Source organism: Rutidosis leptorrhynchoides, chromosome 1 (genome assembly GCF_046630445.1).
Source record: "Rutidosis leptorrhynchoides isolate AG116_Rl617_1_P2 chromosome 1, CSIRO_AGI_Rlap_v1, whole genome shotgun sequence".
Classification (NCBI taxonomy): domain Eukaryota; kingdom Viridiplantae; phylum Streptophyta; class Magnoliopsida; order Asterales; family Asteraceae; genus Rutidosis; species Rutidosis leptorrhynchoides.
The window spans coordinates 104,402,134-104,427,076 of NC_092333.1; the positions used below are offsets into that span (position 1 = coordinate 104,402,134).

The window sequence follows — 24,943 nt, forward strand, 5'->3', positions numbered from 1 at the left end:
TCTTTTGTCGAAAAATGTTAACAAAACCATTATAGTACTAACGTTGTACTATTATTATGTGGTTAATAGGGAAATGGCGCAACAAGTTGCTTCATTCATTTTTAGACGAAGATGTAGTGGCGAACCTAACGGCTCTCTCATACCTATTGCTCAAAACCAGATCAAGCAATGTTCAAGGAGATTTTGGTGTTTGTAGTCACCATCCGTGAAGTTTAATTGTATAATTGTTCTTTGAGTGTTATTTTTTGTCATTATGTACTTGTGAACAATTAAACATTTACCAGATTGAAAACACCAAGGTTGGTCATGTTAAAAACTCTACAAAAAACTGATGTAATTTCATAATGCAACTTGAGCGAAATATATCTTCAACATTGTTAACAAACTAACATTATGACAGAAACTTAAATATGAACACAAATTAAAATTATGACGAGATAATGAACGATCTCATACTTATCGGCTACTTTATTGTAACGTAACGATCTCATACTTACTCCCCCGATTGGCACCCCAAACATTTAGTGGATTAGTTTTTTCGTCAATATTATTGAGCCTTCATTTAATTTGAATTCCAGATCATCATCATCGAATCTGTCAACTGCAACATAACCTAACTTACTTGATAATCTGTTAATACTAAAATTGAGTAACCCCAAACCCCATCGCCTTTACGCATTCCTTTTATATGTTGCTCATATACTTTATCGCGCTAAACATCGGCTTCGGTGATGATCTTGTCCTAATTGCATGCGTTTTTGCATTGTCTTCCTCATTACTAATAGAATCTCGTGCTTTCCTGTTACTTTTTAGGTTACCATCAGAATTATCTTTTTTAACTAGACGAACTTCAACATCATTATCTTTAGGACCAGCCGAACGTAACAGTTATTTTGGTTCACCTTTCACAGCAGATTTACTACCTGCTCATCAGTTAAAATATTAGCTAAATGCACAAATCAACACAAACAAAACGATTTTCACATACTAGATCTACTAATTTATGTTGCACCATGTGAACACTTGTAATATAATAACATAAATAAATAAACAATTCCCCAAATCAATAATTTACAATTAATCCACATTGTGTACCAGGCGAACAAATGAACACTGTACACAAAATATTAACATAAACATCTAACTAGCTTTGACCATTATAACTTTCTTAACATATTAAGAAATCAACCATAACACCTAAATGCCCAAAATATTACAATTAATGCTAAACAAATGCACAAATTAAACAAATAATCTAAACAAACATCCAAATTAACAAATCACCCTTATCATTTAAATGCACAAAACAACACAAACGGAATCCAATTTCAAACACTGAATTTACAAACTTCATAGCACTTTGTGAACATTTGTAACACAATAACATAAACATTATAACACTTCAACAAATCAACATTGTTCACAACTCAACATTGTTAGCATTGTTGTACAAGATGAACAATTGAACATTGTCCACCAAATGTTAACATTACAATTTCTATAATGTGAACAATGTTGTACCAAAGGAACAATTCATCAAATACACAACAGGAATAAAAGGGATCATTCAACTTCAATTAACGCTAAACAAATGCACAAATCAAACAAAAAACCTAAACAAACATCCAAATTAACAAATCACCTTTATCATTTAAATGCACAAAACAACACAAACATAATCCAATTTCAAACACTGATTTTACAAACTTCATAGCACTTTGTGAACATTTGTAACATAATAACATAAACATTATAATACTTGAACAAATCAACATTGTTCACAACTCAACATTGTTGTACAAGATGAACAATTGAACATTGTCCACCAAATGTTAACATTACGCTTTCTATAATGTGAACAATGTTGTACCAAAGGAACAATTCAGCATATACACAACGGGAATAAAAGGGACCATTCAACTTTTTCAAACAATACACAAAATTAATCATAATGAACAAATTAACCAGAAACCATCAAGTCCAGTTAATAGTATGAAAATAAAAAAGCTACAGATCATATACACATAATAACCACTCCAACATCATCGATTTCTTTCCATAAAAGGATATTATATAAACAACAGAACATGTGTTCATCATGCCCTTTTCATGAAACAAACACACCAAATTACTTCTTAATACGAATATGAAGTATAATGTTAACATTACCACCAGTTGAATAATCAAAGTCATCTACGTGCTCCAATAGAAACAATCACATGTAGACATTAGCATTTATTTACAATTTTTAAACTAGAACAATATATCATTATGATCATATTAACAAATCAACAATATCATCCAAATGCACAAATTAACAAATTAACATACTAACATAAAATCAAAATCCACTGTTTAACTCAGAAAGCTCTTAATACTCAATCTGGAACAACCCAACCCGTATTCCATACGATAATTTTTTTTTATATAATACACATTTACGCGCCAATTAAATATGTAAACCATTCCACAAGTTCCATTTAAACGTACATCAATTTAAATGTTTACAAAAGGCACGAAGGCCATTAATTAAGTTTTATACAAGTTTGACCCACTACAATGATAGTTTATAATCCAAATGACACTCGAGCATGGTCTGAGGCTAAACTACCCAAAACATTAGGCCAAACTTCAAAAGCTATGCCAAAAGCACCCCCTGTCAACATAAACGGGAGACAACTAATCCAACCGTATGCCCTTACCCTTGTCCAAGCCGGAACCTATAAAATGATAAACAACGAGAGGGTAAGCAATGCTTAGTGAGTGCAACAATTATACATACATATATATAACCTATCCATTTGCAATCACAATACCAAATACCTCATACGAACTTGTAACTCAAATAGCATGTCAACATACCCGTAACACTAACAAGTCGTACATTATCACACCACTTCATTAGCATATACTCAACTCAGTATATATATAATATGCTAAACAAAAACAACAATCTCAATATGGTTAACCCATAACGCTATGGTGCTACCGGCTCGTGGTTCACACCATACGCTTTTGAGTCATACTCGTTTATAGTACTACCGGCTCGTGGTTCACACTCGATGCTACCGGCTCGTGGTTCACATCTTAGTTTATAGTGCTACCGGCTCGTGGTTCACACTCGATGCTACCGGCTCGTGGTTCACATCTTAGTTTATAGTGCTACCGGCTCGTGGTTCAAAATCCATCCCACACATGTTATGGCACTACCGGCACGTGGTTCATACCATAACATTCACAAATAAACACGCCATATACATGAACGCATAATTATTCCACTCACCTTGTCACAAGGATGATGATTTAGCACTTCCGATCTTCAACGCAATGTACCTAAATCATTAAGTGCACATTCAATTTCACAACTAGTGGGATTAACCACAATACTCCCACTTGAGCATTTAATGACCCAATTTGCATTAAATGACTCAACTACTCACAACCGCCCATAAATGGCCAAGACTCGACTTTAATTACTAAGACTAGTGAATTAAAGTCTATTAACTTCAACTAACACAAAACTTAGGGTAATCCATACCCATTTCATCTAATTAGGTCAACTAGTACATTTTGACCCATTTTATATCACTTAAACTCACAATCAGGTCAAACTTACCCATTAACACTTCTTTCATAATTCTTAAAGTGTATTAGTGACTAACAACACCAATTGACACTTACAACCTCAAATCACAAATGCCAAAACCCTAGATTGTGGCTATTAGGGTTTCATTACAACAACATAACCCAAACTCACCCATTTTACAACCAATTGGGTCTTACAAATCTCTAGTAACCAAAAACCTAGCCATTAACTAATTAAAACTCAAAAACTTAGAGTTTGAACTTACCGAGACTATCAACGCGTAGCTAGAGACACAAGGAACAACTTTAATTCTTGCTCCAAAGATCAACCCTCAATCCTTCACTCTCAAATCTCACTTTTAATCCAAATGGGTTTTAAGTTTTGGGAGAGAAAATGGAGAGAAAAGAGAAAAAGAAATGAATTAAATGGATATGTGGTGGAGAGTTAATGCTCCCATCAGATCCACATGTCAATTTACCATTTTGCCCCTTAAAATCCCTTAAATTGAGCTAAGTCTGACACCAGTTCGGCAGAACTGTCACGGCGCGGCCTTAGTCATCGCGGCACGACACATAAAGGGAAAATAGGCCCTTCTTAACCCAATCTCTGATCCAGGTTTGCTTTGTTTGTCGCGGCGCGGTCCCGCCCGTCGCGGCGCGGCGTTTGCCTGAGCCTGGTCACTTCGACCATTTAACACAAAACGATGGTTCAAACAACTAGCACATCTCATTCACACTTCCTATGCACGCCTAAGCTTCAACCTTAAGTCTCGCACGACTCAACTCCATCGCGACACATTATATATACTCATACGCACGCATTCACGTATATATATAATTATACATTTACCCATAAACTAACACTTTGGCTCATTTAATCACATAAACGAACATGATATAATCGTGCTAATAATTTAGTTTGTACCTTTAAATATGTACAGAAAAAAGGGGTGTTACAACTCTCCCCCACTTGAATCGGAGCGCGTCCTCGCAATCCAAGCCGCATGACAAGAAGGAATATAAACCAACACAAACTCTTCGGGCTCCCAAGTAAACTCGGAACCCTTACTACGACACCATTGAACTTTAAAAGTCCTAACCTCTTTATGTCTCAACCTTTTGACCTTTTCATCGAGTATGGCAATCGGTTCCTCGATATACTCTAACTTATTATTTAGCTCAATCTCGTCTAATGGCACCCAAGATGAATCATCCGCAAGACACTTACGGAGATGGGAAACATGAAATGTATTATGGATCCCCGCAAGCTCTTCAGGTAATTCCAAACGATACGCGACTTCACCAACACGAGCTAAAACCTTAAACGGCCCAATAAACCGAGGAGCTAACTTTCCTAGTTTCCGGAATCGAATAATACCTTTCCATGGCGAAACCTTAAGCATCACCATGTCACCTTCTTGAAATTCGATCGTTCGTCTACGTTTGTCGGCATACGACTTTTGCCTATCTTGAGCCTTTTTCAAATGCTCTCGAATCACATCAATCTTGCTATTCGTCTCTAAAACCAAATCGGTACTCCCGATTTCCTTTTGTCCCACTTCACCCCAACAAATCGGGGTTCGACACCTACGCCCATAAAGCATCTCATATGGTGGCATCCCAATACTAGTATGATAACTATTATTGTACGAGAATTCCACCAAAGGTAAGTGCTCGTCCCAACTACCACCGAAATCAATAATGCACGCTCGTAACATATCTTCCAAAGTTTGTGTGACGACCCCGTCAAAACACTTAACGGATTCGTCAGTTGGTCCCACAGCTTGATCGGACTTAAATGAATTAAATAAACAAAGTTGCATTCTTTTATCTCAAAAGTTTCCCAAAAAGAAAACAAACCAAAATATGTAGTTTTAAACAACCAACCATAGTAATAAACCAAAAGTTGACACAAAACCTTGCCAACAAACCTACAAGTTTAAATTATCCAAAAATAGAATGCAAGCTTAAGTTTCATAAAATGTTTCATAAAATCTGCCCAAATGCATGCAGACTCTTCTAAACACAGCGGAAGCATCACAAAAATCAAGTACCTCTGAAAACATGCAAGTAAACTGTCAACACAAAGGTTGAGTGGATTATAGGTTTAAATAAATAAGTAAACTTTAGACCACAAGATTTAAAAATGTTAGAAAACATTAAACATTATTCCATTATCAATGAGCCACCTGGTAACCACTTAACCCTTTATTTACCCTTGCCAAACACAATAAAAATATACACTTGGACAGTGTATCTACAACAAATTACGAAGTACTAAACATTCCGATTATAAATTGCTAGCGCGACTAGCTCGAAATGGGGTTGTCAAACCCGATAGATCTATCCGTAGGATTCGTGTAACACCCCGCTTTTCCGTACACGCTTAAAGGTACACACCTAATCAATTATACATCTATAACTTGCTCGTTATGTGGCTAAGTTAGCTAACATGTTAGTTACTTGATAATGTGTGCGAATACAAGTTTATACATGGGCTTTGTTAGCGTCAAGTCTTATGAGACTATTGTTGAAGGTTAGGCGAATATATGAAGCGAGATTTAAGTGTACGAATTAAATAAAATCAAATTTTGTTTAAGGTTGTCGAAGTGTCCAGGTGACGGCCAATGCCGCGCCGCGACACATTGGGCCGCGCCGCGGCATATAAAGCAAATCCAGATCAGCAATTGGATTAAGAAGGGTCGATTTTTCCCTTATGTGTCGCGCCGCGACAAAGGGGTCCGCGCCGCGGCATTTCAAGCGAACCAGGTTCAGAAAGTGGGTTAAGAGAGGTTGTTTTTCCTTCGTAATGTCGCGCCGCGACATATAGCGCCGCGCCGCGACAACTCTGCAGTTCTGACTCCGATTTTAGCTCAAATTGAATGACTTCAAGGGGCAAATTGGTAATTTCGCGTATAAATCAGATGGGAGCATTAAATCCCAACCACTCATCCATTTCATTTATTTCTTTTCTCTTTTCTTTCCAATTTCTCTCCCAAAACTTAAAACCCAATTGAATTAAAAGCAAGATTTGAGAGTGAAGGATTGAGGGTTGATCTTTGGAGCAAGAATTAAAGTTGTTCCTTGTGTCTCTAGCTACGCGTTGATAGTCTCGGTAAGTTCTAACTCTAAGTTTTGAGTTTTAATTAGTTTATGCTAGGGTTTTGTTCATTTGGAACTTATGTGACCCATTTGGGGTTAAAATGGGTAAACTTGGGTTGTGTTGAGGAAAGAAAACCCAAATGGCTATAACCTAGGGTTTGGTCTTATGATTTGGGGTTATAAATGTTAAATGGCGTTTTTAATCACTAACACGCTTGTTAAAGTTGAAAGAGATGTTATTTGGGTCATATTTGACAAGTTTGGTAGTGAAAGTGTTAAATGGATCCAAAATGGGCTAGTTGACCTAGTTTGGGTGAAATGGGTATGAATTAACCTAAGTTTGTGTTAGTTGATGTTAGTAGACTTAATTTACTAGCTTTAGTGATTAAAGTCGGGTCTTGGCCATTTAAGGGCGGTTTTGGTATGGTTGAGTCATTTAATGCGAATTGGGTCATTAAATGCTCAAGTAAGTGTAATGTGGTTAATTCCACTAGTTGTGTAATCGAATGTGTACTTATGTAATTAGGTACTTTGCTTTGAAGCCTTCGGAAGCATTTAAATCACCACCGAAGTGTTAAGGTGAGTGGAATAATTATATGCGTAGGTATATAATATATTTATTTGTGGTAGCGTGAGATGTGAAGTGTCGAGGTGTTAAGACACCACGTTTCACGTGACGAGTGAAGCATCGAGGTGTTAAGATGCCACTCGAGGTGAAGCATCGAGGTGTTAAGATGCCACCTAGGAGTGAAGTGTCGAGGTGTTAAGACGCCACTCCATGTTAAAGGGTGAAGTGTCGAGGTGTTAAGACGCCACCCGAGGGTGAAGTATCGAGGTGTTAAGATGCCACCCGGGGGTTAGTGATACGAGGTGCTAAGTACACTAATGGATGTTATGAACACCAATGGGAAATTCGAGTACCATCCCTTGTACGATTGGTTAACCATGGTTATTGTGTTGTAGTGTAAGCATATTATATCGTACGGTTTGTATATATGCTATTGCATTGCTAGCTTGCGATATTGGAAGTTTATAGTTTATAATTGAGATGATAAGCTAATTGTGTTGCTAGCATGTATGCGGTATGTGTTTAAGTGGTTGCAAGTAAGTATATTATATATGTACGTGTATAATTATTGCATTCACTAAGCGTTAGCTTACCCCTCTCGTTGTTTATCTTTTTAGTCGCAGGTACGGATAAGGGCAAAGGGGTTATCGGGCATTAAGTGGCCCTTGATGATGTTTTGTTGAAGCTTGGAAGTTGGCCTAATGTTTTGGGTAGTTTAGTCCCAAACCATGCTCGAGTGTCGTTTGGATTATAAACTATCAATTGTAGTGGGTCAAACTTATATTGAATTTGATTAATGGCCTTCGTGCCTTTTGTAAACATTTAAATTGTTGTACGTTTAAGTGGATCTTGTGGAATGGTTTACATATTTAATTGGCACGTAAATGTGTTGTATATAAAAAAAAAAAATTTATCGTATGGAATACGGGTTGGGTTGTTTCAAGTGGTATCAGAGCATGGTCTAAGGGATTTAGGCGACTTGAGATAGGCGCCTAGACTTAGACTTTATTGTGTATGCGCGTTATGCGGGACTTGTAGGAGACGGGTCGGACCGGGAGTAGATTAGTGCTTAGGTTTATGTGAACTAACCTTGCGCTAATTGTTTTGTGTGGTGTTAGCAAACGTCAAGCAAGATAGACGTTGTACTAGCGAGTTAATGCGACGTGCTCGCGTAACAATGATTAGCTACCATTGTTACGGGTTCAAATCGTGTCAAACAAGCGATGTACGACGATTGTTGAGCAAGATGGGGTAGTGTGTTGTATATGTATATACTTATGTGTTTAATCTATTCCGTCTTATAGAATGAAGATGAGGAACGGGCATGATATCAACGGCGGAGATACTAGTGAAGAAGTCGAGTTTACGGCCAAGGTTGAGGCCATTTTGAAAAGGCATCATGAGGCTTTTCTCGAGGACGTTAAGAAGATGTTCCTAGATACGATTGACGAGCAATTAGTCAATGTGGTAAAGGAGCAAGTTAAGGCCGTTCTTCGCGAAGATAATGTGGGAAGACGGGACTTTTTCTATAAGAATTTCAAGGACTCTCAACCTCCCTCTTTTGATGGTGAAAGAGATCCTCTTAAGAGCGCCTGTTGGATCTCCGATATGGAGGGGGCCTTCCGTACTTGTGAATGTTCTCTCGATAAGAGGACAAGGTACGGGTGTAGTATGTTGAGGGGCGATGCCAAGTTGTGGTGGGACGCAAAGCTCCAAGTTTATGGTGAAGAGCAATGCATGGAATTCACTTGGGATGAATTCAAATCCGAATTTTTCAAGGAATACCGAACTTCGGCCGATCTTACTAGGCTTAAGGACGAGTTATGTTCCTTGAGGCAAGGGTCGATGGATTTGAACACTCTCAAATCCGTGTTTTTGTCCAAGACCCAATTTTGCCCGGAGTACGTCGGGAATGATAAAATGTTGAAGGAAGATTTCTATCGAACCTTGAACGACAACTATCAAGATAAGATTAGTGTGAACGTAGTGAAAAGCTTTGATGAGTTGTTTGACATGGCCAAAGGTTTCGAGTCGCTCATCTTAAGAAAGAGTGGTTTTACTTTTGGCAAGAGAAAAAGTGAAGGTTCGAGCTATTCAAACTTCTCGAACAAAAAGAACAAGAAAAGTTCCGAAAGTGTCAATAGCGTGAAGAAGGGCGCTTCCGGTGGTTTTACTTTTACGTGCTATAATTGTGGACAATCGGGTCATATGGCTCGTGATTGTCCAAAACCATCTTCCGGAAACAAGCTCACTTGTTTTAATTGCGGTAAAGAAGGGCATAAGAAGCCGGAGTGTCCCGATTTGCGCAACGATAATGTTAAGCGTCTAGAGAAGGCGGCGGGTACGGCTAGGGGTCGCAACTATTTGATGACCAATGATGAGGCCAAGCAATCCAATGAAGTCGTCTCAGGTACTTTCATAGTTAACTCTAATCCGGCACGGATACTTTTTGATAGTGGGGCTAATTTGTCCTTTGTGTCGCCTCGATTTGTGCCTAAGTTAAATAAACCGCTAGTTAAGTTAAGTCATCCGGTAGAAGTTGAAATAGCGGATGGCAAGACGGCGCTAGTGGTTGATGTGTGTAAGAATTGTAATGTTGTATTTGATTCCGAAACGTTTAAGATTGATCTTATTCCAATGACCTTGGGCGACTTTGATATTGTCGTTGGTATGGATTGGCTCGATCGTTATAGAGCCGATATTGCATGCCATGATAAGTTTATTCGTGTGAAGGCCCTAAGTGGGGGAGAGTTAATTATTCATGGTGATAAGCGAAGGAGACCGGTGCCGCTATGCACTTTTGCACGGGCACGTCGTTTTGTTGTTACCGGTGGCATGGCTTTCCTTGCTCATGTTGTTAATACTCGCAATGAGCCACCACCTATTCGTGAAATTCCGGTTGTTAGTGAATTCGAAGACGTTTTTCCGAACGAATTACCGGGTGTTCCGGCGGAAAGACAAGTTGAGTTTCGTATTGAGTTGGTTCCGGGAGCTACTCCCATTGCTAAAACTCCTTATTATTTAGCACCAACGGAAATGCAAGAGTTGTTAAACCAAACCCAAGAGTTGCTTGAAAAGGGTTTCATTCGACCGAGTGCTTCTCCATGGGGCGCTCCGGTTTTGTTTGTGAAAAAGAAAGATGGTAGTATGCGAATGTGCATCGATTATCGGGAGTTGAATAAAGTGACGATCAAGAATTGTTATCCATTGCCTCGGATTGACGATTTGTTTGATCAACTCCAAGGTGCAACGTATTTCTCTAAAATCGACCTACGGTCCGGCTATCACCAAATGCGGGTCCGTGAGGAAGATATTGAGAAAACGGCTTTTCGAACGCGTTATGGGCATTTTGAGTTTGTGGTAATGCCTTTTGGTCTTACGAATGCACCGGCGACATTCATGGATCTTATGAACCGAGTGTGCCAACCTATGTTGGACAAGTCGGTAATTGTGTTCATTGACGACATACTCGTTTATTCGAAGAGTATGAAGGAACATGAACATCATTTGCGGTGTGTGTTAAAGACGTTGCGGAAGGAGAAGTTGTATGCAAAATTCTCAAAATGTGAATTTTGGCTAAGGGAAGTTCAATTCCTTGGCCATATTGTGAATATGGACGGTATTCAAGTAGATCCGGGGAAGATAGAGACGGTAAAGAGTTGGGGACGACCGACTACGCCTACGGAAATCCGAAGTTTTCTCGGATTGGCCGGGTATTATCGTCGGTTTATCCAAGACTTTTCTAAGATTGCTTCTCCATTGACGAAGTTGACGAGAAAGAACACGAGATTTAATTGGGAGAACGAGCAAGAAATTGCTTTTCAATTGTTAAAAGAGAAGTTGTGTCAAGCTCCGGTGTTAGTGTTGCCGGAAGGTGTAGAAGACATGACGGTCTATTGTGATGCGTCTTTAAATGGACTCGGGTGTGTTCTAATGCAAAGAGGTAAAGTCATCGCTTATGCCTCTCGACAATTAAAAGAACACGAAACGAGATATCCGACTTATGATCTTGAGTTGGCGGCGGTTGTTCATGCGTTGAAAATTTGGCGCCACTACTTGTATGGTGTCAAATGTACGATTTATTCGGATCATAAGAGTTTGAAACATCTTTTTGATCAACGAGATTTGAATTATCGTCAACGTAGATGGATGGATGTGGTGAAAGACTACGATTGTGAAATACTTTATCATCCGGGTAAGGCGAATGTGGTCGCGGATGCGTTGAGTCGAAAGAGTCAACATCCGGCGATAAAAGTGGGGTCGTTACGTTTGATTATTACCAATGATTTTCTTGAAAAGCTTGGTGAGATCCAAATAGAGGCTTATGTTCACAACAAGCATACGGAGCGAATCGTGGGCCAATCGGAGTTTATTACTATGGGTCCGCGTGGGTTGTTGTCCTTTCAAGGAAGGGTGTGGGTGCCTAAGATGGGTGATTACCGACGAGTGCTACTTGATGAAGCACATAAGTCAAAATACTCCATTCATCCGGGCGCGACGAAAATGTACCTTGACTTGAAGAAAGATTATTGGTGGCCGGGCATGAAACGTGATGTTGTTAAGTTTGTTGAACAATGCGTCACGTGTTTGCAAGTTAAAGCTGAACACCAAAAGCCGTATGGTATGTTACAACTGTTAGAAATCCCGAAATGGAAATGGGAGCACATTACCATGGATTTCATCACAAAGTTACCTAAAACGGCGAGAACCCAATTTGATTCAATTTGGGTGATAGTCGATCGATTGACGAAAAGTGCCTTGTTTCTTCCCATTCGGGAAGCGATATCTTCGGAAACCTTGGCTAAGCTGTTTATCAAGGAAGTGATCTCAAGGCATGGGGTTCCTATATCTATTGTTTCGGATCGAGATACCCGTTTTACATCTCGGTTTTGGGAAAAGTTTCACGAAGATATGGGTACACAATTGAAATTGAGCACGGCGTACCATCCTCAAACGGACGGTCAAACCGAACGTACGAATCAAACATTGGAGGATATGTTACGTGCGTGTATTATTGATTTTGGTGGTAGTTGGGACGAGCACTTACCTTTGGTGGAATTCTCGTACAATAATAGTTATCATACTAGTATCGGGATGCCACCGTATGAGATGCTTTATGGACGAAGGTGTCGAACCCCGATTTGTTGGGGTGAAGTGGGTCAAAGGGAAATCGGGAGTACCGATTTGGTCTTAGAAACGAATAGCAAGATTGATATGATTCGAGAGCATTTGAAAAAGGCTCAAGATAGACAAAAGTCGTATGCCGATAAAGGTAGAAGAACGATTGAGTTTCAAGAAGGTGATTTGGTGATGCTTAAGGTTTCTCCATGGAAGGGTGTGATTCGGTTTAGGAAGCGAGGAAAGTTAGCTCCTCGGTTTATTGGTCCTTTCAAGGTATTGGCACGTGTTGGTGAGGTTGCTTATCGATTAGAGTTACCCGAAGAACTTGCGGGAATTCATAATACGTTCCATGTTTCCCATCTTCGCAAGTGTCTTGTGGATGACCCGACTTGGGTGCCATTGGATGAGATTACTTTGAATAACAAGTTAGCGTATGCGGAAGATCCGGTTGCAATCCTTGATGAAAAGGTTAAGATGTTGCGGAACAAGGAAGTTAGAACCTTCAAAGTGCAATGGCGACATCGAAAGGGTTCTGAGTTTACATGGGAATCCGAAGAGTTTGTTTTGGCTTATCTTCCGGCTTGTCATGCGGCTTGGATCGCGAGGACGCGCTCCGATCTAAGTGGGGGAGAGTTGTAACACCCCGCTTTTCCGTACACGCTTAAAGGTACACACCTAATCAATTATACGTCTATAACTTGCTCGTTATGTGGCTAAGTTAGCTAACATGTTAGTTACTTGATAATGTGTGCGAATACAAGTTTATACATGGGCTTTGTTAGCGTTAAGTCTTATGAGACTATTGTTGAAGGTTAGGCGAATATATGAAGCGAGATTTAAGTGTACGAATTAAATAAAATCAAATTTTGTTTAAGGTTGTCGAAGTGTCCAGGTGACGGCCAATGCCGCGCCGCGACACATTGGGCCGCGCCGCGGCATATAAAGCAAATCCAGATCAGCAATTGGATTAAGAAGGGTCGATTTTTCCCTTATGTGTCGTGCCGCGACAAAGGGGTCCGCGCCGCGGCATTTCAAGCGAACCAGGTTCAGAAAGTGGGTTAAGAGAGGTTGTTTTTCCTTCGTAATGTCGCGCCGCGACATATAGTGCCGCGCCGCGACAACTCTGCAGTTCTGACTCCGATTTTAGCTCAAATTGAATGACTTCAAGGGGCAAATTGGTAATTTCGCGTATAAATCAGATGGGAGCATTAAATCCCAACCACTCATCCATTTCATTTATTTCTTTTCTGTTTTCTTTCCAATTTCTCTCCCAAAACTTAAAACCCAATTGAATTAAAAGCAAGATTTGAGAGTGAAGGATTGAGGGTTGATCTTTGGAGCAAGAATTAAAGTTGTTCCTTGTGTCTCTAGCTACGCGTTGATAGTCTCGGTAAGTTCTAACTCTAAGTTTTGAGTTTTAATTAGTTTATGCTAGGGTTTTGTTCATTTGGAACTTATGTGACCCATTTGGGGTTAAAATGGGCGAACTTGGGTTGTGTTGAGGAAAGAAAACCCAAATGGCTATAACCTAGGGTTTGGTCTTATGATTTGGGGTTATAAATGTTAAATGGCGTTTTTAATCACTAACACGCTTGTTAAAGTTGAAAGAGATGTTATTTGGGTCATATTTGACAAGTTTGGTAGTGAAAGTGTTAAATGGATCCAAAATGGGCTAGTTGACCTAGTTTGGGTGAAATGGGTATGAATTAACCTAAGTTTGTGTTAGTTGATGTTAGTAGACTTAATTTACTAGCTTTAGTGATTAAAGTCGGGTCTTGGCCATTTAAGGGCGGTTTTGGTATGGTTGAGTCATTTAATGCGAATTGGGTCATTAAATGCTCAAGTAAGTGTAATGTGGTTAATTCCACTAGTTGTGTAATCGAATGTGTACTTATGTAATTAGGTACTTTGCTTTGAAGCCTTCGGAAGCATTTAAATCACCACCGAAGTGTTAAGGTGAGTGGAATAATTATATGCGTAGGTATATAATATATTTATTTGTGGTAGCGTGAGATGTGAAGTGTCGAGGTGTTAAGACACCACGTTTCACGTGACGAGTGAAGCATCGAGGTGTTAAGATGCCACTCGAGGTGAAGCATCGAGGTGTTAAGATGCCACTTAGGAGTGAAGTGTCGAGGTGTTAAGACGCCACTCCATGTTAAAGGGTGAAGTGTCGAGGTGTTAAGACGCCACCCGAGGGTGAAGTATCGAGGTGTTAAGATGCCACCCGGGGGTTAGTGATACGAGGTGCTAAGTACACTAATGGATGTTATGAACACCAATGGGAAATTCGAGTACCATCCCTTGTACGATTGGTTAACCATGGTTATTGTGTTGTAGTGTAAGCATATTATATCGTACGGTTTGTATATATGCTATTGCATTGCTAGCTTGCGATATTGGAAGTTTATAGTTTATAATTGAGATGATAAGCTAATTGTGTTGCTAGCATGTATGCGGTATGTGTTTAAGTGGTTGCAAGTAAGTATATTATATATGTACGTGTATAATTATTGCATTCACTAAGCGTTAGCTTACCCCTCTCGTTGTTTATCTTTTTAGTCGCAGGTACGGATAAGGGCAAAGGGGTTATCGGGCATTAAGCGGCCCTTGATGATGTTTTGTTGAAGCTTGGAAGTTGGCCTAATGTTTTGGGTAGTTTAGTCCCAAACCATGCTCGAGTGTCGTTTGGATTATAAACTATCAATTGTAGTGGGTCAAACTTATATTGAATTTGATTAATGGCCTTCGTGCCTTTTGTAAACATTTAAATTGTTGTACGTTTAAGTGGATCTTGTGGAATGGTTTACATATTTAATTGGCACGTAAATGTGTTGTATAAAAAAAAAAAAAAATTTATCGTATGGAATACGGGTTGGGTTGTTTCAATTCGCGTTCACCGGTAGAAACTAATGATTACAGTTACCAGACTAGGGAATATTTTTGTCTAACTCACAATGAATAATTAAATTTAACTGTTACTTGTGTCTAAACGTAAATAAAAATGCATGTAATCACATCCCAAAAATATACTTTGAAAAGTATGTAAAAACGGGACTATAACTCACCTTAAAAGCAACTGAAGAAACCACACAAACAAGCGAACAGCAAATAGAATAAAGTGATCAAGAACGATCACAACGCCGACCTATAAATAAAGCAGGTCGATATAAATAACTAACTTAGGTCAAGTCTTAGTATGATAGCTATTGTACATGTTGCAAGTAGACATAGAACAATACTCGACAAGCATCGGTTTGACTGGAACAGCGTACGGACACATACTTTCTATTTTTAGAAAGTTTCTATTTTAGCAGGTTTCCATTTTTGGAAAGTTTCTATTTTTGGAAAGTTTCTATTTTTGGAAAGTTTATATTTTTGGAAAGTTTATATTTTTGGAAAGTTTCTATTTTTGGAAAGTTTCCAAATTTAGAAAGTTCTATTTTTAGAAAGTTTTTAAGTTAGGAAAGTTTCCTTATTTAGAAAGTCAACAAAAGTCAACTGAAAGTCAAAGTCAACCGAAAGTCAACTCAAAAGTCAACCTTGGTCAAACATAGTCAACGTTAATTTGAAAAGTGTAAGTTATTATAATAACATAAGTTATAATGTTTATTAAAGTTAAAAGTGTATAATTATGTCATAACATAAGTTTAATTAAATAAAATGAATTATTAAAGTTAATATAAGTTGAAATGATATAATTAATATAACATAAGTATTTAATTAATTAATTAAATATTAGTCATAATATAAATATTATTAATTAATAATTAATTTTAAATCATATCATAAGTATTATTAATTAATAATGAATTATTAATCATATCATAAGTTTCTAAATATAATTATTAAATCATAAGTATTTAATAATTAAATCATAATTAAATAATAATTAAGTCTTATAATAATTAAATAATTATTTAATCTTCATTATAAGTCTTATAATAATATTCTCATAAAATAATTTTAATACTTATCATAAGTATTTTCCATTAATAATAAAAGTATTATTAATCATAAGTTAAATTAAAATGTTAATTAAATCATAAATAATAATCAAGTGATATAATAAATATTTATATCATAATTCTTAAATAATAATAATTACTTCTTTTATCATAAGTAATTAATTAATAATGAGTTTCATTATTTTTATCATAAGTTTTAGAATTAATCATAAGTTTTAATTCAAAAGTTCATCGGGTCGTATCTTGAGCCCCGAGTGTCGATTTCTGGCGAGCCTTATATGCATCTCCGCCTATTCAAACCACCTGACACAATGGTGCACTCAAAAACTCACCAAGAACAGTCCACAAGTCGTGGTAATCAGCCATGACACCACTTGGACTTTCAATTTACTTAAAACCGTGTTTTAGTCGTACCGGGTGAACCGTGGCTCGGATTTAGGTGACCCGAACATGAAAGTTCATCCCACCATCAGTCCTAACACACTAAAACACCCTAAAGACACCAAGGAAGGTCACAAAGTCGGACCAAACCTGTTTCATGTCAATCTACATTTCAATTTTAACAAAATAGTAATTTGATCATAACTAGGGCTCCGGGAATCTAAACGACATGAATCTGGAGTCTAAAATTAATGTCTTGATGAGAGGAACTCATCTAGATAGTTTATTTTAACTTTTATCTCAGTCACAAACCCAGAATGCACGAAATAGCTGCTGTCCAGAATTTAACAAACCGAAAACATGTGATTATGAGTACATCTATGCATACAAACACCATTACAATAATCCACAAACATCATACTACTAAATAATCATCAAAATACAGTAAATAAATGAAAAATTGCAAATTCTAGGGTTAGGGTTTATACCCTAATCGAGAAACGAGAAGTATGAACGCGTAGAGATCGTTGTGTAGAATCCGATTGTGTTGAAAGCCCTTTGAAAAGATTAATAATTTTATGAGATGATGATGATGATGTAGGTGATGGTTGGCGACCAAAAAAGTAGAAGGGAGGAGAAAACACAAAAATTAGAAATTAGGTTTTAGGGAAAATAAAGTGTAATGTAAAAAAAATATGAAAGGAGGAAAGGCTCCCCCCCCCTTAGGGGTTCGGCCGAAAATGGATGGGGTGGGCCCCATGGTGGGCCAATTTTGATAAATTATAATTTCCTGATGGCCCGAAAGCCCGAACGAGTCCCGAAACGCGAAAACGCACTTACGCGATTAAAAATCCGAAAAGATAACAAACGCGCGACGAAAAATAAATATAAATACACTATATAATATATGATCTTAAAATATCATATTTAAAATATTTAGGATTTAAATGTCCCAAAAACTCGACCGTTGGTTTGAAAACCAAAAAGATTCGCCAGATGGAAATCCGCGAGACGTAGAAACGTATAAATTAAAATATGAATACAAATATTCACATAACATATAATAATTAATATATACATATTATTACAAATAATAATAATAATATAGGTCATTGAAATGACGTGGCACACTAAGAGTTAACGGTCGTTAAATAATTAACTGAAAAAGATAACGGAAAAAGTAGGGTCGTGACAGTTTGATTCGTACGTTCAGTTTGACCGTCCGTTTGAGGATGATACGCCGTGCTTAATTTTAATTGCGTACCCATATCTTCATGGAATTTCTCCCAAAACCGAGATGTAAAACGGGTATCTTGATCCGAAATAATAGATATAGGAACTCCGTGTCGAGAGATAACTTCCTTGGTAAACAACTTAGCCAAAGTCTCCGACGATATCGCTTCCTTAATGGGAAGAAACAAAGCACTCTTCGCCATTCGATCAACTATAACCCAAATCGAATCAAACTGGGTTCTCGCCGTTTTAGGTAACTTTGTGATGAAATCCATGGTAATGTGCTCCCATTTTCATTTCGGGATTTCTAACGGTTGTAACTTACCATACGGCCTTTGGTGCTCGGCCTTAACTTGCAAACACGTGACGCATTGCTCAACATACTTCACAACATCACGTTTCATGCCCGGCCACCAATAATCTTTCCTTAAATCAAGATACATTTTCGTTGCGCCCGGATGAATGGAATACTTTGACTTATGTGCTTCATCAAGTAGCACTTGTCAATAATCTCCCATTTTAGGCACCCGCACTCTTCCTTGAAAAGACAACAAACCCCGCGAGCCCATAGTAATTAACTCCGATTGTCCCACAATTCGCTCCGCATGCTTGTTGTGAACGTAAGCCTCTATTTGAATCACGCCGAGTTTTTCAAGAAAATCGTTAGTAATAATCATACGTAACAATCCCAATCGTAACGCCGGGTGATGAATCTTTCGACTTAACGCATCCGCAACCACATTCGCCTTGCCCGGATGATAAAGTATTTCACAATCATAGTCTTTTACCACATCCATCCACCTACGTTGACGATAATTCAAATCTCGTTGATTAAAGAGATGTTTCAAACTCTTATGATCCGAATAAATCGTACACTTGACACCATACAAGTAATGGCGCCAAATTTTCAACGCATGCACAACCGCCGCCAACTCAAGATCATGAGTCGGATATCTCGTCTCGTGTTCCTTTAATTGTCGAGAGGCATAAGCGATGACTTTACCTCTTTGCATTAGAACACACCCGAGTCCATTTAATGAAGCATCACAATAAACCGTCATGTCTTCCACTCCTTCCGGCAACAATAACACCGGTGCTTGACACAACTTCTCTTTTAGCAATTGAAAAGCAATTTCTTGCTCGTTCTCCCAATTAAATCTCGCGTTCTTCCTTGTCAACTTCGTCAATGAAGAAGCGATTTTAGAAAAGTCTTGGATCAACCGACGATAATAACCGGCCAATCCGAGAAAACTTCGGACCTCCGTAGGAGTAGTCGGTTGTCTCCAACTCTTCACCATCTCTATCTTCCCCGGATCTACTTGAATGCCGCCTTTGTTCACAATGTGGCCAAGGAATTGAACTTCTCTTAGCCAAAATTCACATTTGGAGAACTTAGCATACAACTTCTCCTTTCGTAACGTCTTCAATACTTCACGCAAATGACGTTCATGTTCGTTCATACTCTTTGAATAAACAAGTATGTCGTCAATGAACACAATTACCGACTTGTCCAACATAGGTTGGCACACTCGGTTCTTAAGATCCATGAATGCCGCCGGTGCATTCGTAAGACCAAAAGGCATAACTACGAACTCAAAATGCCTATAACGTATTCGAAAAGCCGTTTTCTCAATATCTTCCTCACGGACCCGTATTTGGTGATAGCCAGACCGTAGGTCAATCTTTGAGAAATACGTCGCACCATGGAGTTGATCAAACAAATCATCAATCCGAGGCAATGGATAACGATTCTTGATCATCACTTTATTCAACTCCCTGTAGTCGATGCACATCCGCATACTACCATCCTTCTTTTTCACGAATAAAACCGGAGCGCCCCACGGCGAAGCACTCGGTAGAATAAAACCCTTCTCAAGCAACTCTTGGGTTTGATTTAACAACTCTTGCATTTCCGTTGGTGCTAAACGATAAGGAGTTTTAGCAATGGGAGTAGCTCCCGGAACCAACTCAATGCGAAATTCAACTTGTCTTCCCGCCGGAACACCCGGTAACTCGTCCGAAAAAACGTCTTCAAATTCACTAACCACCGGAATTTCACTAGTGGGTGGTGGCTCATCACGAGTATCAACAACATGGGCAAGAAAAGCCATGCCACCACTAACAAGAAAATGACGTGCTCGTGCAAAAGAACATATCGGCACAAGTCTTCTTCGTTTATCACCGTGAATAATTAACTCTCCCCCACTAGGGGTCTTCACACGAATAAACTTCTCATGGCATGCAATATCGGCTCTATTATGATCAAGCCAATCTATGCCCACAACAATATCAAAGTCACCCAAAGTCATCGGGATGAGATTAATTTTAAAGTTTTCGGCACCAAAGACAACGTCACAATTCTTACATACATCAACCACTAGCACCGTCTTGCCGTCTGCTATTTCGACTTCTACCGAACGACTTAACTTAGCTAACGGTCTATCAAGTTTAGGCACAAATTTTGGAGACACAAACGACAAATTTGCACCGCTATCAAAAAGAATCCTTGCCGGATTAGAATTAACCAAGAAAGTACCTGAGACAACTTCGTTGGGTTGCTTGGCTTCGTCGTTAGTCATCAAATAGTTGCGACCCCTAGCCGTACCTACCGCTTTCTCTAACCGCTTAACGTTATCATTATTCAAATCGGGGCATTCCGGCCTCTTATGCCCCTCTTTACCACAATTAAAGCAAGTGATTTTGGTCGGCGCCTTGGTGCAATCACGGGCCATGTGCCCTCTTTGGTTACAATTATAACACGTGGGTCCAAAACCCCTGAAAGCACCATTCTTCACACTATTAACGCTTTCTGAGCCTTTCTTGTTCTTTTTATTGGAAAAGTTCGAATGACTCGAACCTTCAAACTTTCTTTTAGAAAAAGTGAAATCGCTTTTCCTTGGAACCTCCGGCTCAAAACCCAGAGCCAATTTGAATAGCTCTTCAAAAGTCTTATCCATTCCCCGACTAATCTTACCCTTGAACTCGTCGTTCAAGGTACGGTAGAAATCTTTCATTAGCTTGTGATCGTCACCAACATATTCCGGGCAAAAGCGAGTCTTTGCCAAAAAGGTAGACTTGAGAGTAACCAAGTCCATCGAACCTTGTTGCAAATGATGCAACTCGTCCTGGATTCTATCAAGGTCGAAAGAAGTTCGGTATTCTTGGAAAAATTCCTTCTTAAACTCCTCCCATGTCAAGCTCATGCATTGCTCTTCGCCATATAAATTGATTTTATCGTCCCACCATAACTTGCCTTCTTCACGTAACATGCTAGACCCATACCTCGTCTTCTTCTCAGGAGGACACTCCGCGGTACGGAACGCCCCCTCGATATCGGAAATCCAACAAGTGCTTTTCAACGGATCCCTCACCCCATTAAACCTCGGAGGTTGAGTATCCTTGAAATTTTTGTAGTGGAAATCCCGTCTTCCTTCACCTCCTTCGCCACGAGGATAAATGTTTCTAGCTTCAAGAGCCTCTTCGATAGTGGCCTTCATTCGTTCATTTATCAAATCGGTCACTTATCCATAGATCGAATCTTGGAAGACCTTTCGGACGTCCGTAAGAAAATCCGCTTTTAACTTTTTAAAGACAGCCTCAACCTTGGCTGAAAATTCGGGGTCCTCGCTTGTACCACCGATATCATTATCGTGTCCGTTTCTCGTCTTCATTCTATAAAACGGAAAGGGTTAAACCATGAACGAAAGGCATAACATGTAAGTATATACATGCGTACCACACTACCCCATCTTGCTCAACAATCATCGTACATTACTCGTTTGACACGTTTTGCACCCGTAACAACGGTAGCTAATCGTTGTTACGCGAGCACGTCACATTAACTCGCTAGTACAACGTCCGTCTTGCTTGATGATTGCTAAACACAATACAAAACAATTAGCACAAAGTTAGTTCACATAAACCAAAGCACTAACAATTTCCGATTAGACCCAAAGTCCTACAAGTCCCGCATAAAGCGCTCACACAATAAAGCCCAAGTCTAGGCACCTATCTCAAGTCACCTAAATCCCTTAGACTATGCTCTGATACCACTTAGAACAACCCAACCCGTATTCCATACGATAAATTTTTTTTTTATATAATACACATTTACGCGCCAATTAAATATGTAAACCATTCTACAAGTTCCATTTAAACGTACATCAATTTAAATGTTTACAAAAGGCACGAAGGCCATTAATTAAGTTTTATACAAGTTTGACCCACTACAATGATAGTTAATAATCCAAACGACACTCGAGCACGGTTTGGGGCTAAACTACCCAAAACGTTAGGCCAAACTTCAAAAGCTATGCCAAAAGCACCCCCTGTCAACATAAACGGGAGACAACTAATCCAACCGTATGCCCTTACCCTTGTCCAAGCCGGAACCTATAAAATGATAAACAACGAGAGGGTAAGCAATGCTTAGTGAGTGCAACAATTATACATACATATATATAACCTATCCATTTGCAATCACAATACCAAATACCTCATACGAACTTGTAACTCAAATAGCATCTCAACATACCCGTAACACTAACAAGTCGTACATTATCACACCACTTCATTAGCATATACTCAACTCAGTATATATATATAATATGCTAAACAAAAAAAACAATCTCAATATGGTTAACCCATAACGCTATGGTGCTACCGGCTCGTGGTTCACACCATACGCTTTTGAGTCATACTCGTTTATAGTGCTACCGGCTCGTGGTTCACACTCGATGTTACCGGCTCGTGGTTCACATCTTAGTTTATAGTGCTACCGGCTCGTGGTTCACACTCGATGCTACTGGCTCGTGGTTCACATCTTAGTTTATAGTGCTACCGGTTCGTGGTTCACACTCCATCCCACACATGTTATGGCACTACCGGCACGTGGTTCATACCATAACATTCACAAATAAACATGCCATATACATGAACGTATAATTATTCTACTCACCTTGTCACAAGGATGATGATTTAGCACTTCCGAGCTTCAACGCAATGTACCTAAATCATTAAGTGCACATTCAATTTCACAACTAGTGGGATTAACCACAATACTCCCACTTGAGCATTCAATGACCCAATTTGCATTAAATGACTCAACTACTCACAACCGCCCATAAATGGCCAAGACTCGACTTTAATCACTAAGACTAGTGAATTAAAGTCTATTAACCTCAACTAACACAAAACTTAGGGTAATCCATACCCATTTCATCTAATTGGGTCAACTAGTATATTTTGACCCATTTTATATCACTTAAACTCACAATCAGGTCAAACTTACCCATTAACACTTCTTTCATAATTCTTAAAGTGTATTAGTGACTAACAACACCAATTGACACTTACAACCTCAAATCACAAATGCCAAAACCTTAGATTGTGGCTATTAGGGTTTCATTACAACAACATAACCCAAACTCACCCATTTTACCACCAATTGGGTCTTACAAATCTCTAGTAACCAAAACCCTAGCCATTAACCAATTAAAACTCAAAAACTTAGAGTTAGAACTTACCGAGACTATCAACGCGTAGCTAGAGACACAAGGAACAACTTTAATTCTTACTCCAAAGATCAACCCTCAATCCTTCACTCTCAAATCTCACTTTTAATCCAAATGGGTTTTAAGTTTTGGGAGATAAAATGGAGAGAAAAGATAAAAAGAAATGAATTAAATGGATATGTGGTGGAGAGTTAATGCTCCCATCAGATCCACATGTCAATCTACCATTTTGCCCCTTAAAATCCCTTAAATTGAGCTAAGTCCGACACCAGTTTAGCAGAACTGTCGCGGCGCGGCCTTAGTCGTCGCGGTGCGACACATAAAGGGAAAATAGGCCCTTCTTAACCCAATCTCTGATCCAGGTTTGCTTTGTTTGTCGCGGCGCGGTCCCGCCCGTTACGGCGCGTCGTTTGCCTGAGCCTGGTCACTTCGACCATTTAACACAAAACGATTGTTCAAACAACTAGCACACCTCATTCACACTTCCTATGCACGCCTAAGCTTCAACCTTAAGTCTCGCACGACTCAACTCCATCGTGACACATTATATATACTCATACGCACGCATTCACGTATATATATAATTATACATTTACCCATAAACTAACACTTTGGCTCATTTAATCACATAAACGAACATGATATAATCGTGCTAATAATTTAGTTTGTACCTTTAAATATGTACGGGAAAAACGGGGTCTTACACAATCATAATCATCTATTGTAAAAATTGAACAGTAACAATTTTTCCCATTGATTAATCATACCTGAATACGTTGCATCCCTTATCCGTTCCTCCTTCGACGAATCCATTCAGTATAACACTGAAATAATTTTTAGGGTTCAAATGTTATTAATTGCATTTTACGATATTATTGTAAATCTCAATTTATTAACATATCAATCCGTAAAAATTACCTTGAAATTTCCAAGCTTTAACTGAGAATTCTTATTTTTTGGTTACTCCTTGCTTGAATCTTTGCAGTGCATATAAACAATTTCAGACATTAGCATTTCGCGGTTATACTCAAATCGACGTATAAAATAATTTTCACACTTGATTTCTTTGCTGCAATTTAGGGATTGTAATTTGAATCCTTCAAAATCGCAAATAGTATCACTGTGAATTGTGAATTAGTGGATTGAACCGCTGTTCCTGAATTCTCTCAAATAAATCAGCGATTATGTTCATAAAAAGTCAAATTTTTGGATCCGTAAGATAAAAAATAATGCCGTAATTACCCCTATCAGTGTTAACTTAATATTAATTAATTGAAAATTATTACAAAAATATATTAGCCATAGATCTATTTACCCCTATTTATATTATGTAAACTAGGTTTAAAAGCTAACGACTTTCATATTGGTTCCTTTTTATGTAAACTAGGTTTAAAAGCTAACGACTTTCATATTGGTTCCTTTTTCCGGAAATCGTGAAGAACCTTCTCAATATCGTGATTTACAAAACAATT

The 24,943-nt window shown here is 38.5% G+C and overlaps 1 long non-coding RNA gene across 1 annotated transcript; it reads right to left on the reverse strand.

Moving 5' to 3' along the window:
• Nucleotides 1-286: 286 nt before the first annotated feature.
• On the reverse strand, nt 287-24,596 carry LOC139863789 (uncharacterized). Its single transcript, XR_011764447.1, has 3 exons — nt 24,390-24,596; nt 24,239-24,295; nt 287-923 (listed from the first exon to the last, which is right to left on the reverse strand). It is a non-coding gene; the product is annotated as an uncharacterized lncRNA (long non-coding RNA).
• Between the last annotated feature and the right edge of the window lie 347 nt (nt 24,597-24,943).